We start from the raw sequence: 15,840 nt of genomic DNA, 5'->3' as shown, positions 1-15,840 counted from the left end.
ACTCCAGTTGGAGCCTAACCAGAGCTTTATAAATGTTCAGCATAACTTCCCTGCTTTTGTACTCAATGCCTCTATTTATGAAGCCCAAGATCCCATATACTTTACTAACCACTCTCTCAATGGACATACATACGAATTAGGAGCAGGAGTAGGCCATTCGGCCCTTCGAGCCTGCTCCGCCATTCAATAAGTTCATGGCTGAACTGATTACTCCACATTTCCACCTACCCCCGATAACCTTTCACCCCCTTGCTCATCAAGAATCTATCTTCAAAATATTCAAAGACTCTGCTTCCACTGCCTTTTGAGGAAGAGAATTCCAAAGACTCACGACCCTCAGAGAGAAAACATTTCTCCTCATCTCTGTCTTAAATGGGTGACCCCTTATTTTTAAATAGTGACCCCTAGTTCGAGATTCTCCCACAAGGGGAAACATCCTTTCCACATCCACCCTGTCAAGACCCCTCAGGATCTTATATGTTTCAATCAAGTCACCTCTTACTCTTCTAAACTCCAGCGGATACAAACCTAGCCTGTCCAACCTTTCCTCATAAGACAGCCCGCCCATTCCAGTTATCAGTCTAGTAAACCTTCTCTGAACTGCCTCCAACGCATTTACATCCTTCCTTAAATAGGGAGACCAGTACTGTGCACAGTACTCCAGATGTGGTCTCACCAATGCCCTGTATAAATGAAGCATAACCTCCCTACTTTTGTGTTCAATTCCCCTCGTGATAAACAGTGACATTCTGCTCGCTTTCCTCATTACGTGCTGTACCTGCATACTAACTTTTGCGATTCATGCACTAGGACACCCAGATCCCTCTGCGTCTCAGAGCTCTGCAATCTCTCACCATTTAGATAATATGCTTCTTTTTTATTCTTCCTGCCAAAGTGGACAATTTCCCACTTTCCCACATTATACTCCATTTGCCAGGCCTTTGCCCACTCACTTAACTTATCTATATCCCTTTGTAGCCTCCTTATGTCCTCGTCACAACTTACTTTCCTACCTCTCTTTGTGTCATCAGCAAATTTAGCAACCATACCTTCGGTCCGTTCAACTGAGGCATTTATATAAATTGTAAAAAGTTGGAGCCCCAGCACTGATCCCTGTGGCACACCACTCGTTACTTATTACCAACCAGAAAATGACCCATTTATGCCAACTCTCTATTTCCTGTTAGCGAGCCAATCTTCTATCCATGCCAATATGTTACCCCCTACACCATGAGCTTTTATTTTCTGCAATCAACTTTGATGTGGCACCTTATCAAATGCCTTCTGGAAATCAAAGTACAGTACATCCACCGGTTCCCCTTTATCCACAGCGCATGTGGCTCCCTCAAAGAACTCCAATAAATTGGTTAAAAATGATTTCCCTTTAACAAAACCATGTTGACTCTGCCTGATGACCTTGAACTTTTCTAAGTGCCCTGTTATAACGTCTTTAATAAGAGCTTCTAACATTTTCCCTAAGACAGATGTTAAGCTCACTGACCTGTAGTTTCCTGCTTTCTGTCTCCCTCTCTTTTTGAATAAAGGAGTTACATTCACTATTTACAATCTAACGGAACCTTCCCTGAATCTGGGGAATTTTGGAAAATTAAAACTGGAAAATATGTCCTGGCCACCTTCAAAGAACGATGCACCTGCACCTCCAGGTGCCTCTGTTCCTGCACACTGTTAATAATATCCTGTATTTAATTTGAGTGAGATCTCTGGGGATGGGTGACGCAGATGTGCAGAGCTGTGTTTGTCAGGGAGTGAGGGAGGCATGAAGTGAGACAGACTGACCAAGCAGAATGTGCACCTTGTGTAAATGAGGTACTGACTCCCTCTAGCCACAGGGGATGGTGTGTGTGGAGCTGCAGTGTGAGCAGAGCCCGGGGACTGTCTTCTTTGTGTCTATATTGTCAGTGCCTCTACTCTTCACTCACTTCCCATGTGGTCTAGCGGTTAGGATTCCTGGTTTTCACCTAGGCGGCCTGGGTTCGACTCCCGGTGTGGGAAAGTCAGCCTTTTACACACGGCCGCCCAGTTTGTCTGCAGCAGGAGCCGTGGCTGCTGTTTCCTCCCTCGCGGGTGACACTTCTTAAAGGGACAGCGCGCCCAAAAACTCAGCTCCGCCGGCTGAAGGAGAGCAAGCAAAAAATATCCGGACGGGCCGAGTGTTTGTGCACAATCTTTTCATCATCTACCGTAAACCCAGAGCGTCTGTGAAACACAAACGGAAAAATCTGCAAATGCCCAGGGGTTCAGGACCCGTCTGTGCAGTGAACACACAGATTAACATCAGAGATTTGGACCCTCTGTCTCGAGTGTCTCAATGAGACGGCGAGTGGGACACAGGTAGAATCATCGAAAGTTTAAGGCACAGAAAGAGGCCACTTGGCCCATCGTGTCTGTGCTGGCCAAAAAATGATCCACCTATTCTAATCCCACCTTCCAGCATTTGGCCTGTAGCCCTGCAGATTATGGAACATGAGGTGCATATCCAGACTGCTTTTGAATGAGTTGAGGGTCTCTGCCTCAACTACCCTTTAGGACATAGGAAGATAGGAACAGGAGTAGGCCATTCAGCCCCTCGAGCCTGTCCCGCCATTCAATGAGATCATGGCTGATCCCCGGACGAACTCCATACACCTGCTTTTGGCCCATATCCCTTAATATCTTTGCTTAACAAAAATCTATCTATCTCAGATTTAAAATTAACACCTGTTCTAGCTTCAACTGCTGTTTGTGGGGAGAGTTCCAAACCTCTACCACCCTTTGCGTGAAGAAGTGCTTCCGAACATCTCTCCTGAACGGTCTGGTCCTAATTTTTAGACTCTGCCCCCTAGCTTTAGAATCTTCAACCAGTGGAAGTAGTTTATCTTTATCTAGCCTGTCTTTTCCTGTTAATATCTTGAAGACTTCAATCAGATCACCCCTTAACCTTCTAAATTTTAGCGAAAACAGGCCTAATTTGTGTAATCTCTGCTCGTAACTTAACCCCTGTAGACCAGGTATCATTCTTGTAAACCTACGTTGCACTCCCTCCAAGGCCAATATATCCTTCCTAAGGTGTGGTGCCCAGAACTGCTCACAGTACTCCAAGTGGGGTCTAACCAGGGTTTTGTATAGCTGCAGCATAACCTCTGTGTCTTTATACTCCAACCCTCTAGATATAAAGGCGAGCATTCCATTAGCCTTTTTGATTATTTTCTGCACTTGCTCGTGGCATTTTAAAGATCTATGCACCTGAACCCCCCAAGTCTCTTTGGACATCCACTGTACTTAACCTCTTCCCATTTAGAAAGTGCCCTGCTGTATCCTTTTTTGGTCCAAAATGGAAAACCTCACACTTGCCCGCATTGAAATCTATCTGACACAGTTTTGCCCACTCACCTAGTCTGTCAATATCTTTTTGCAATTTTATTCTATCATCTCGACTGTCTACAATGCCACCTAACTTTGTATCATCGGCAAATTTGGATTTATGACTTACTATGCCATCATCCAAGTCGTTAATGAATAATGTGAATAATTGAGGCCCCAACACAGATCCCTGTGGGACACCACTAGTCACATCCTACCAATCGGAGTACTTACCCATTATCCCCACTCTCTGTCGCCTGCCACTCAACCAACTTTCTAACCATCTCAATAATTTGCCCTCAACTCCATGGGCTTCTACCTTCGTTAACAGTCTCTTATGTGGAACTTTATCAAATGCCTTCTGGAAGTCCATATAAATAACATCCATAGACACTCCCCTGTCCACTACCTTAGTCACCTCTTCAAAAAATTCAGTGAGATTTGTCAGGCATGACCTTCCCGTCATGAATCCATGCTGGCTGTCCCTGATTAACTGAATTTTTTTTAGGTGTTCAGTCACCCTATCCTTGATTATAGACTCCAGCAACTTGCCCACCACAGACGTCAAGCTAATTGCTCTGTAATTTCCTTGGTTCCCCCTTTCACCCTTCTTAAAAAGTGGAGTGATATGTGTAACTTTCCAATCCAGAGGGATCACTCCTGAATCTAGGGAACTCTGAAAGACTATAGTCAGGGCATCTACAATGTGCTCCCCTACTTCCTTTAACATCCTCGGATGGAAACCGTCAGGTCCTGGAGATTTCTCATTCTTTAGTTCCATTAATTTCCTTGTTACTGATGTTTTACTTAAGTTAATTGTATTAAGTCCCTGTCCCCGATCGGCTATTAATTTTTTCAGGACTTCCAGTAAGTTATCCTCTTTTTCATCTGTAAATATTGAGGCAAAGTAATTGTTCAACATGTCTGCCATTTCCCCATTATCAATGACAATATCTCCATTTTCAGCTTTTAGTGGGCCTACATAGCTCTTGACCACCCGCTTTCCCTTTATGTAACTATAAAATTTCTTCTTATTGATTTTGATGTCCCTTGCAAGTTTCCTTTCACAATCTCTTTTAGCAGCTCTTATAAGCTGCTTTGCGATCCTTTGCTGGTCTTTGTATCGATCCCATTCGGCCTGATCTGTGCTGCGTTTGGCATTTTTGTAAGCCCTTTCTTTTTGTTTTATTGCTATCCCAAATCTCTTTAGTTGTCCATGGCTGTTTTTTCTGTGAAGTGGAGATTTTTCCTCTCAGGGGTATTTACTCGCTCTGTATTTCATTAAATGTTTCATTAAATATTCTCCACTGTTCTTCAGTCGTTTCGACCCATTAACAGATCTACCCAGTTTACCGTGGACAGTCTCTGTCTCAACCCGGTAAAGTCAGCCTTACCCGAGTCTAAAATTCTAGTAGCTGATTCGTGCTTTTCACTTTCAAATGCTACCTTGAATTCGATCATGTTGTGATCACTATTTGCTAAATGTTCACGCACAGTGAGGCTACTAATTAAATTTGGCTCATTACTCATAACTAAATCTAATATTGCCTGTCCCCTTGTTACATCACGGACATATTGCTGTAGGAAACTATCCCGGACACATTCCAGAAATTCGATACCTTTCTGACAGGTGCTAGTCTGCCTCTCCCAATCTATGTGTAAGTTAAAATCCCCCATTAATACTACTCTGCCTTTGTTACACACTTGCCTAGTTTGTGCATTTATACAATCTAACACCTCAGAACTGCTACCAGGGGGTCTATACACAACACCCATTACAGTTTTAGATCCTTTTCTGTTCCTCAATTCCACCCACTTTCAGGCAGTGAGTTCCAGAACTCCATCACCCTCTGGGTGAAAAACCTTTTCCTCATTTCCCCTCCAATCTTTTTACCAATCACTTTAAATCTATGCCCCCTCGTCACTGACCTCTCAGCTAAGGTGAATAGACCCTTCACCTCCACTCTATCCAGGCCCCTCAAAATGTTGTACATTTCAATCAGATCTCTCCTCAGCCTTCTCTGTTTCAAGGAGAACAACCCCAGCCTATCCAATCTTTCCTGCATTTTTCCAGTCCTGGCAACATCCTCGTAAATCTCCTCTGTACCCTCTCTAGTGCAATTACATCCTTTCTGTAATGAGGTGACCAGAACTGCACACAGTACTCAAGTTGTGGCCGAACCAATGAGTTATACAGTTCCAGCATCACCTCCCTGCTCTTATATTCTATACCTCGGTTAATAAAGGAAAGGATTCCACAAGCCTTCCACCTTATCGACCTGTCCTGCTACCTTCAGGGATCTTGATCATGCCCCCGACATTAACGCCCAAATGGTTAATATATATCACAAAAAGCAGGGGACCCAGTACTGAGCCCTGCGGAACGCCACTGGAAACAGCCCTCCAGTCGCTAAAACAGCCGTCAACAATTACCCTTTGTTTCCCGCCACTGAGCCAATTTTGTATCCACCTTGCTGCATTTCCCTGGATCCCATGGGATTTTAATTTTTTAACCAGTCTGCCACGTGAGATCTTGTCAAAAGCCTTGCTAAAATCCATGCAGACCGCATCAACTGCACTACCCTCATCTATCTTCCTTGTTACTTCTTCAAAAAATTCGATCAAGTTGGTCAGACAAGATCTTCCCTTAACAAATCCATGCTGACTATCCTTGATTAACCTGTGCCTTTCTAAGTGACAGTTTATCCAGTCGCTCAGAATAGATTCCAATAATTTGCCCACCACTGAGGTTAGACCGACTGGCCTGTAATTATTCGGTCTATCCCTCGCTCCCTTTCTAAGCAGAGGTACAACGTTAGCAATTCTCCAATCCTCTGGCACCACACCTGTATCCAGTGAAGACTGGAAAATGATGGTCAGACCCTCTGCTATTTCCTCTCTTGCTTCTTTTAACAGCCTGGGGAACATCTCATCTGGTCCTGGTGACTTATCCACTTTCAAGGATGCTAATCCCATTAATACTTCCTCTCTCCCTATGTTTATCACATCCAATATTTCACACCTCTCTTCCTTAACTACAATACCTGCATCGTCCCCCTCTTTTGTGAAGACAGACGCAAAGTATTCATTAAGAACCATACCAACATCTTCCGCCCCCACACATAGGTTACCTTTTTGGTCTTTTATGGTCCCTACTCTCTCCTTCGTTATCCTCTTCCTCTTAATGTATTGATAAAACATTTTTGGGTTCACCTGTATTTTGCTTGCCAATATTCTTTCATGCCCTCTCTTTGCTTTCCTAATTTCCTTTTTGATTTCACCCCTCCACTTTCTATACTCCTCTCGGCTTTCTGTGGTATTGAGTTCTCGGTGTCGGACATAAGCTTTCCTTTTCTGCCTTATCTTACTCTGTCGGCTCCTTGACATCCAAGGGGCTCTAGATTTGGCCGTCTCACCCTTTTTCTTTGTGGGAACATGTTTCACCTGAACCCCTTGAATCTCCCCTTGAAATGACTATGACTAAATGCCTCCCACTGCTCCGACACTGATTTATCTTCAAGTCGCTGTTTTGAGTCCACTTTCGCTAAATCACTTCTCAGTTTAGTAAAATTGGCCTCACCCCAATTGAGAACTCTAACTCCTGTTCTATCTCTGTCCTTTTCCATAATTATGTTAAAACTGACTGAATTATGATCACTATCACCAAAATGCTCTCCCACTGCCACTCCTTCCACCCACCCATCTTCATTTCCTAAAACTAAGTCTAAATCTGCACCCTCTCTTGTTGGACTTGCTGCATACTGGGCAAAAGCGTTCTCCTGAACGCATCTCAAGAATTCTGCTCCCTCAATTCCTTTCACAATAAAACTATCTCAGTTAATATCGGGGTAGTTAAAATCCCCGACAATTACTGCCTTATTGTTCTTGCACTTCTCAGAGATTTGCCGACATATCTGCTCTTCTATCTCCCTCTGACTGTTTGGGTGTCTAAAGTACACTCCCAGCAGTGTGATTGCCCCTTTTTTGTTCCTCAGCTCAATCCATACAGTTTAAAAATAAGGGGTCGCACATTTGAGACAGAGATGAGGAGATATTTTTTCTCTCTGAGGGTGGTGAGTCTTTGGAATTCTCTTCCTCAAAAGGCGGTGGAAACAGAGTCTTTGACTATTTTGAAGATTGATTCTTGATAAGCAAAGAGGTGAAAGGTTATCGGGGGTAGGTGGGAAAAAGGGGTAATCAGTTCAGCCATGAACTTATTGAATGGCGGAGCAGGCTCGAAGGGCCGAATGGCCTACTCCTGCTCCTAATTCGTATGTATGTCCATTGAGAGAGTGGTTAGTAAAGTATATGGGATCTTGGGCTTCATAAATAGAGGCATTGAGTACAAAAGCAGGGAAGTTATGCTGAACATTTATAAAGCTCTGGTTAGGCTCCAACTGGAGTATTGTGTCCAGTTCTGGTCACCACTGTTTAGGAAGGATGTGAGGGTCCTTGAGAGGGAGCAGAGGAGATTTTAGTTACAAGAGGAATGGTTCCTGGGATGGAAGATTTTAGTTACAAGGTTAGGTTGGAGAAGCTGGGGTTGTTTTCCTTGGAGCAAAGGAGATTGAGGGGAGATTTAATAGAGATGTACAAGATTATGAGAGGTTTAGATAACTTGGACAAGGAAAAACTGTTCCCATTAACGAATGGTACAAGGATTAGGGGACACAGATTGTATGTTTTAGGTAAAAGATGCAGTGGGGAAATGAGGAAGATCATTTGTTACACAGCGAGTGGTAATGAGTGGGAACTCACTGCCCACGAGGGAGGTGGAAGTGGAGATGATCACTTCAAGAGGAGGTTGGACGGCCGACTGAGAGAAATAGACTTGCAGGGTTACGGGGATCGAGCCGGGGAGTGGGACTGACTGGATAGCACTGTGGACAGCCAGCAGGGACTCGATGGGCCGAATGGACTCTTTCTGCGCCATAAATGACTCTGTGACGCTACTGATTTTGGGATCTTGCTGAGCGCAACATGGCTGCTACAGTCTGCGAGCAAACGATGGTCACCGTGCTACCAGAGTAATCTGATGGCTGTGAAGTGTGTTGGGGGCATCCTGAGAATGTGACAGGCGCAATATGAATGCAGGTTCTGTGTTTATCGCAGGGAACCGTGTCCCACTCGCCGTCTCATTGAGACACTCGAGACAGAGGGTCCAAATCTCTAATGTTAATCTGTGTGTTCACTGCGCAGACGGGTCCTGAACCCCGGGGCGTTTGCAGAATTTTCCGTTTGTGTTTCACAGACGCTCTGGGTTTACAGTAGATGATGAAAAGATTGTGCACAAACACTCGGCCCGTCAGGATATTTTTAGCTTGCTCTTCTTCAGCCGGCGGTGCTGGGTTTTTGGGCGCGCTGTCCCTTTAAGAGGTGTCACCTGCGAGGGAGGAAGCAGCAGCCACGGCTCCCGCTGCAGACAAACTGGGCGGCCGTGTGTAAAAGTTTGCTGTTCCCACACCGGGAGTCGAACCCGGGCCGCCTGGGTGAAAACCAGGAATCCTAACCGCTAGACCATGTGGGAAGTGAGTGAAAAGCAGAGGCACTGACACTATAGACACAAAGAAGACAGTCCCCGGGCTCTGCTCACACTGCAGCTCCACACACACCATCCCCTGTGGCTAGAGGGAGTCAGCACCTCATTTACACAAGGGGCACATTCTGCTTGGCCAGTCTGTCTCACTTCAAGCCTCCCTCACTCCCTGATAAACACAGCTCTGCACATTTGCGTCTGGCAAAACAACCCGACATCATTCTCCACAATTCCCACTCGACAAGCCGGGGTCAATAAGGGACACCCAATGCTGACTGTTCAAAAGCAGATCATGTCAGACGAGGCACAGAATTGGCCAATCACACGGCACGGGAGGAGGCCGTTCTGTCCATGGCGCCTGTGCTGTCCCTTTGAACAATCTATCCAATGAATCCCATTGGCTCCAAGCCCACCATTTGCAAATGCGGCACGCTTGTTCTCAAATCCCTCCATGGCCTCCTCGCCCCCCTTCCCTATCTCCCGTGACCTCCTCCAGCCCCCACAACCCTCCACGATGCCTGTGCCCCTCCAATTCCGCCCTCTTGTCCAATCCCCGATTCCCATCGCTCCACCATTGGCGGCCGTGCCCTCAGCTCCCTGGAGCCCTAATCTCTGGAATTCCCTCCCCCAACCTCTCCGCCTCTCTCTCTCTTCTCCTTTAAGATCCTCCTTAAATCCTACCCCTTTGACTGAGTGTTAGGCCGCCTGTTCTAATATCTCCTGACTTGACTCGCTGTCAGATATTGTTTTATAATGCTCCTGTGAAGTGACTCGTGATGTTTCTCTACGTTATAGAATCTATCGCAATGCAATTTGAGGGGCAAGATGATAGAGGTTTATAAAATTATGAGCGGCATGGACAGAGTGGATAGTCAGAAGCTTTTTCCCAGGGTGGAAGAGTCAGTTACTAGGGGACATAGGTTTAAGGTGCGAGGGGCAAAGTTCAGAGGGGATGTGCGAGGCAAGTTTTTTTACACAGAGGGTGGTGAGTGCCTGGAACTTGCTGCCAGGGGAGGTGGTGGAAGCAGATACGATAGCGAAGTTTAAGAGACATCTTGACAAATACATGAATAGGATGGGAATAGAGGGATATGGGCCCTGGAAGTGCAGAAGGTTTTAGTTTAGGCAGGCATCAAGATCGGTGCAGGCTTGGAGGGCCGAATGGCCTGTTCCTGTGCTGTACTGTTCTTTGTTCTATGTCATTGTTGGTACGAACTGGATCAAAACCCTTCCCGATGAAATCTCCTCGTCACCTTCTCTGCTCCGAGGAGAGCAATCCCAGCTTCTCCAGTCTCTCCAGGGAACCGAAGTCCATCATCCCGGGAACCATTCCCGTTAATCCGTGTGTTCACTGCACAGGCGGGCCCTGAACCCCTGGGCGTTTGCAGAATTTTCCCTTTGTGTTTCACAGATGCTCTGGGTTTTACGGTAGGTGACGAAAGGATTGTGCGCAAACTCTCCGGGTACTTTTAGCTTGCTGTCGTAGGAATACAAGAAATAGGAGCAGGAGTAGGCCATTCGGCCCCTCGAACCTGCTCCGCCATTCAATAAGATCATGGCTGAGTTGATTGTGACCTCAACTCCATTTTCCTGTCTGCTCCCCATAACCCGAGACTCCTTTGTCGATCAAAAATTCATCTAACTCAGCCTTGTATATATTCAATGATCCAGCCTCCCCTGCTCTCTGGGGAAGAGAATTCCACAGACTGACCACTCTCTGGGAGAAATCATTTCTCCGCATCTCCGTCTGAAACTGTGCCTCCTGGTTCTAGATTCCCCCAGGAGGGGGGAAACATCCTCTCAGCATCTACCCTGTCAAGCCCCCTCAGAATCCTCTATGTTTCAATAAGATCACCTCCCATTCTTCTAAACTCCAATGAGCATCGGTCCAACCTGCTCAACCTTTCCTCATAAGACAATCCCTTCATCCCCGGAATCAGCCGAGTGAACCTTCTCTGAACTGCTTCAAATGCAAGTATATCCTTTCTTAAGTAAGGAGACTAAAACTGGACACAGTACTCCAGATGTGTCTCACCAGGGTCCTGTACAGCTGTAGCAAAACTTCCCTACTTTTATATTCCGTTCCCCTTGCAGTAAACGACAACACTAATTACTCACCCTGGCTGAATATTAACCTTTTGTGATTCATGTACCTGTTCACCCAGATCCCTCTGCACCACCGCGTTCTCCAGTCTCTCTCCATCTAAATAACACTCTGCGTTTTTCTTCCTCCTGACAAAGTGGACATTTCACATTTTCCCACATTATACTGCATCTGACAAGTTTTTGCTCACTCACCGAACCGATCTAAATCTCCTTCAGCCTGCACCACTGAGTTTTTCGTGCACTGCCCCTTTAAGAGAAAATGGGCGGCTGCATCTAAAAGGTAGATGTTCCCACACCGGGAATCGAACCCGGGCCGCCTGGGTGAAAACCAGGAATCCTAACCACTAGACCATGTGGGAACTGCAACTTATTGCACAGCACTGAGGCAGACAAGGGTGCTAACAGTGCAAGCACCGATCACCCATGGAAACGAGGGGCTGAATGGTCTTCTTCCAATGCAGTATGATTCTATGTTGATCATGGTCCCATTCATTGCATTATTGCTCGATGGCTGTGAGTGAAGGGGCCTTCTCTTCTGAGGCTGCCCCTGCTGGTCTTCCTGTCTTCCTTACAGCCTCTCAGACGTAGGAAAACCCGTTGAATTCATCCAGAATCAAAAGTCTATCGTCCTTTACCTTTTGCAATATTGAGAGCCCATAAGTCTGGCCGTATCAGACCCGCCTGAGCCTTCCTTTGTTTCCCAGTGTTCCAACTGCAACTCGAATTTGCATTTTCAGAGCCCCCGGCTCCCTGTTTACAATCTGAGAGTGTGGGAGAGCGAAACCCATTGTCCGTCAGGTTTACAATGTTGCACTCAGCTTTCGAAAGGGTCTTTGATCTGTGTTCCTTGTTGTCAATGGTCACCATGACCGCTGGGCTTGTTGCTGGGCAGACGTGGTGTGACATCACATGTCTCCAAGTCCTTTTTACCCCGCATTAAAAATCCTAACGCCATTCCCTCGCCGACACTTGGCAGGAGCGGGCGAGGCGAACACCGTGTCAGCCTGGGCACAGCTCCTGCCATGGTCGGCACGTGACCATGGAGGACACCACAGGGCCCAAGGCCAGCTCGTGACAGAGGTAAACATTTATCGAAAAGGCCCCATAAGGCAGCCCACGCGTATCTGGGCCAATCGGCGCTGAGGAGGATGAGGTGAACTCTGTTTAAAATGGCGATGGGCGACGCGACCCCGCTGGCGAATGGCGGTCAGGGACGCAGGAAGCGGGCAAAATTCGCCACACACTCAGGGGGCGTGGGCAAGGGGGAGAGACAGGTGGGCTTGACCTGGACCAATGGAGGGCAACAATGGAGGACACGCCCCTGTCCAATGGAGGCCGCACCCCTGTCCAGTGGAGGCCACGCCCCTGTCCAATGGAGGCCGCACCCCTGTCCAGTGGAGGACACGCCCCGATCGGGCGAGGCCACGCCCTGTCCAGTGGAGGCCACACCCCTGTCCAGTGGCGGCCACGCCCCTGCCCAGTGGAGGCCACGCCCCTGTCCAGTGGAGGCCACGCCCCTGTCCAATGGAGGCCACACCCCTGTCCAATGGAGGACACGCCCCTGATCGTGCGAGGCCACGCCCTGTACAGTGGAGGCCACACCCCTGCCCAGTGGAGGCCACACCCCTGTCCAGTGGAGACCACCCCCTGCCCAGTGGAGGCCACGCCCTTCTTGCTCTTTCTTTGCCAATGAGGGAACAACAGGAACCTTTCAAACGCCCCGTCATCGCTCGCTGCCCTCCTATTGGCTGAGATGCATGTCACTAACCCCTCAGGCCCAGCCCTCCTTTATTGTATTTGGTTTCGATTGGATCCTCGTCACCTTGCGCCCGCTGTCCGTTCTGGCCAATCGGTGGAGTGGATCAATCCCCTCTGCGATGGGTGGATGCAGCTGTCCATACATTATCATTGCCCGCCCCACCTGCGCTGGATTGGCCGGTTGCTCTGTTTGCCCCGCCTCCCCCATCCGCTGTTGGCCGTTTGAAGAAGTTTGGCGAGAGAGCCAGGCCCCGCTCTGCTGCTCTCGCTGATTGGACAGCACGCCTGTCATTCGGAGCAAGGGTGTTCACCGATTGGTTGCCAGGCCACCCGCGAGGTCCAGTCCCCGCCCATTCCCCTCGGTGATTGGTCAGAGCGCTCGAGTGATCGTCCAGTTGGGTGTTTGCAATATGAGGAACGTGAGGAAGATCATTTGTTACACAGCGAGTGGTAATGAGCGGGAACTCACTGCCCACGAGGGGAGGTGGAAGTGGAGACGATCACTTCAAGAGGAGGTTGGATGGCCGACTGAGAGAAACAGACTTGCAGGGTTACGGGGATCGAGCCGGGTAGTGGGACTGACTTGATAGCACCGTGGAGAGCCAGCAGGGACTCGATGGGCCCAATGGCCTCTTTCTGTGCCTTAAACCTTTGATGATTCTACCTGTGTCCCACTCGCCGTCTCATTGAGACACTCGAGACACAGGGTCCAAATCTCTAATGTTAATCTGTGTGTTCACTGCGCAGACGGGTCCTGAACCCCGGGGCGTTTGCAGATTTTTCCGTTTGTGTTTCACAGACGCTCTGGGTTTACGGCAGATGATGAAAAGATTGTGCACAAACACTCGGCCCGTCAGGATATTTTTAGCTTGCTCTCCTTCAGCCGGCGGTGCTGGGTTTTTGGGCGCGCTGTCCCTTTAAGAGGTGTCACCCGCGAGGGAGGAAGCAGCAGCCACGGCTCCCGCTGCAGACAAACTGGGCGACCGTGTGTAAAAGGCTGACTTTCCCACACCGGGAGTCGAACCCGGGCCACCTGGGTGAAAACCAGGAATCCTAACCGCTAGACCATGTGGGAAGTGAAGGAAGAACAGAGGCACTGACACTATAGACACAAAGACAGTCCCCAGGCTCAGCTCACACTGCAGCTCCACACACACCATCCCCTGTGGCTAGAGGGAGTCAGCACCTCATTTCCACAAGGGGCACATTCTGCTTGACCAGTCTGTCTCACTTCATGCCTCCCTCACTCCCTGATAAACACAGCTCTGCACATCTGCGTCTGGCAAAACAACCCGACATCATTCTCCACAATTCCCACTCGACAAGCCGGGGTCAATAAGGGACACCCGGTGCTGACTGTTCAAAAGCAGATCATGTCAGACGAGGCACAGAATTGGCCAATCACACGGCACGGGAGGAGGCCGTTCTGTCCATGGCGCCTGTGCTGTCCCTTTGAACAATCTATCCAATGAATCCCATTGGCTCCAAGCCCACCATTCTCAAATGCGCCACGCTTGTTTTCAAATCCCTCCATGGCCTCCTCGCCCCCCTTCCCTATCTCCCGTGACCTCCTCCAGCCCCCACAACCCTCCACGATGCCTGTGCCCCTCCAATTCCGCCCTCTTGTCCATCCCCCGATTCCCATCGCTCCACCATTGGCGGCCGTGCCCTCAGCTCCCTGGAGCCCTAATCTCTGGAATTCCCTCCCCCAACCTCTCCGCCTCTCTCTCTCTTCTCCTTTAAGATCCTCCTTAAACCCTACCCCTTTGACAGAGTGTTTGGCCGCCTGTTCTAATATCTCCTGACTTGACTCGCTGTCAGATATTGTTTTATAATGCTCCTGTGAAGTGACTTGTGATGTTTCTCTACGTTATAGAATCTATCGCAATGCAATTTGAGGGGCAAGATGATAGAGGTTTATAAAATTATGAGCGGCATGGACAGAGTGGATAGTCAGAAGCTTTTTCCCAGGGTGGAAGAGTCAGTTACTAGGGGACATAGGTTTAAGGTGCGAGGGGCAAAGTTCAGAGGGGATGTGCGAGGCAAGTGTTTTTACACAGAGGGTGGTGAGTGCCTGGAACTTGCTGCCAGGGGAGGTGGTGGAAGCAGATACGATAGCGACGTTTAAGAGACATCTTGACAAATACATGAATAGGATGGGAATAGAGGGATACGGGCCCTGGAAGTGCAGAAGGTTTTAGTTTAGGCAGGCATCAAGATCGGTGCAGGCTTGGAGGGCCGAATGGCCTGTTCCTGTGCTGTACTGTTCTTTGTTCTATGTCATTGTTGGTACGAACTGGATCAAAACCCTTCCCGATGAAATCTCCTCGTCACCTTCTCTGCTCCGAGGAGAGCAATCCCAGCTTCTCCAGTCTCTCCAGGGAACCGAAGTCCCTCATCCCGGGAACCATTCCCGTTAATCCGTGTGTTCACTGCACAGGCGGGCCCTGAACCCCGGGGCGTTTGCAGAATTTTCCCTTTGTGTTTCACAGATGCTCTGGGTTTTACGGTAGATGATGAAAGGATTGTGCGCAAACACTCAGGGTATTTTTAGCTTGCTCTCACAGGAGCACAAGAAATAGGAGCAGGAGTAGGCCATTCGGCCCCTCGAACCTGCTCCGCCATTCAATAAGATCATGGCTGAGTTGATTGTGACCTCAACTCCACTTTCCTGTCTGCTCCCCATAACCTGAGACTCCTTTGTCGATCAAAAATTCATCTAACTCAGCCTTGTATATATTCAATGATCCAGCCTCCCCTGCTCTCTGGGGAAGAGAATTCCACAGACTGACCACTCTCTGGGAGAAATCATTTCTCCGCATCTCCGTCTGAAACTGTGCCTCCTGGTTCTAGATTCCCCCAGGAGGGGGGAAACATCCTCTCAGCATCTACCCTGTCAAGCCCCCTCAGAATCTTCTATGTTTCAATAAGATCACCTGTCATTCTTCTAAACTCCAATGAGCATCGGTCCAACCTGCTCAACCTTTCCTCATAAGACAATCCCTTCATCCCCGGAATCAGCCGAGTGAACCTTCTCTGAACTGCTTCGAATACAAGTATATCCTTTCTTAAGTAAGGAG

At 48.3% G+C, this 15,840-nt stretch overlaps 4 non-coding genes across 4 annotated transcripts; 1 reads left to right on the top strand and 3 right to left on the bottom strand.

Annotated features, from left to right (window-relative positions):
- The first annotated feature begins 1,941 nt into the window (after window positions 1-1,941).
- trnae-uuc (transfer RNA glutamic acid (anticodon UUC)) lies at window positions 1,942-2,013 on the top strand. Its single transcript has one exon. It is a non-coding gene; the product is annotated as a tRNA-Glu (tRNA).
- A 6,802-nt stretch (window positions 2,014-8,815) lies between these two features.
- Window positions 8,816-8,887, bottom strand: trnae-uuc (transfer RNA glutamic acid (anticodon UUC)). Its single transcript has one exon. It is a non-coding gene; the product is annotated as a tRNA-Glu (tRNA).
- Window positions 8,888-11,289: 2,402 nt separating this feature from the next.
- trnae-uuc (transfer RNA glutamic acid (anticodon UUC)) lies at window positions 11,290-11,361 on the bottom strand. Its single transcript has one exon. It is a non-coding gene; the product is annotated as a tRNA-Glu (tRNA).
- A 2,402-nt stretch (window positions 11,362-13,763) lies between these two features.
- On the bottom strand, window positions 13,764-13,835 carry trnae-uuc (transfer RNA glutamic acid (anticodon UUC)). Its single transcript has one exon. It is a non-coding gene; the product is annotated as a tRNA-Glu (tRNA).
- Between the last annotated feature and the right edge of the window lie 2,005 nt (window positions 13,836-15,840).

Source organism: Heterodontus francisci, unplaced genomic scaffold, assembly GCF_036365525.1.
Source record: "Heterodontus francisci isolate sHetFra1 unplaced genomic scaffold, sHetFra1.hap1 HAP1_SCAFFOLD_800, whole genome shotgun sequence".
In the NCBI taxonomy this organism is placed as follows: Eukaryota; Metazoa; Chordata; class Chondrichthyes; order Heterodontiformes; family Heterodontidae; genus Heterodontus; species Heterodontus francisci.
The sequence above is the reverse complement of the archived record's forward strand: the minus strand, read 5'-3'. Positions and strand labels throughout refer to the sequence as shown.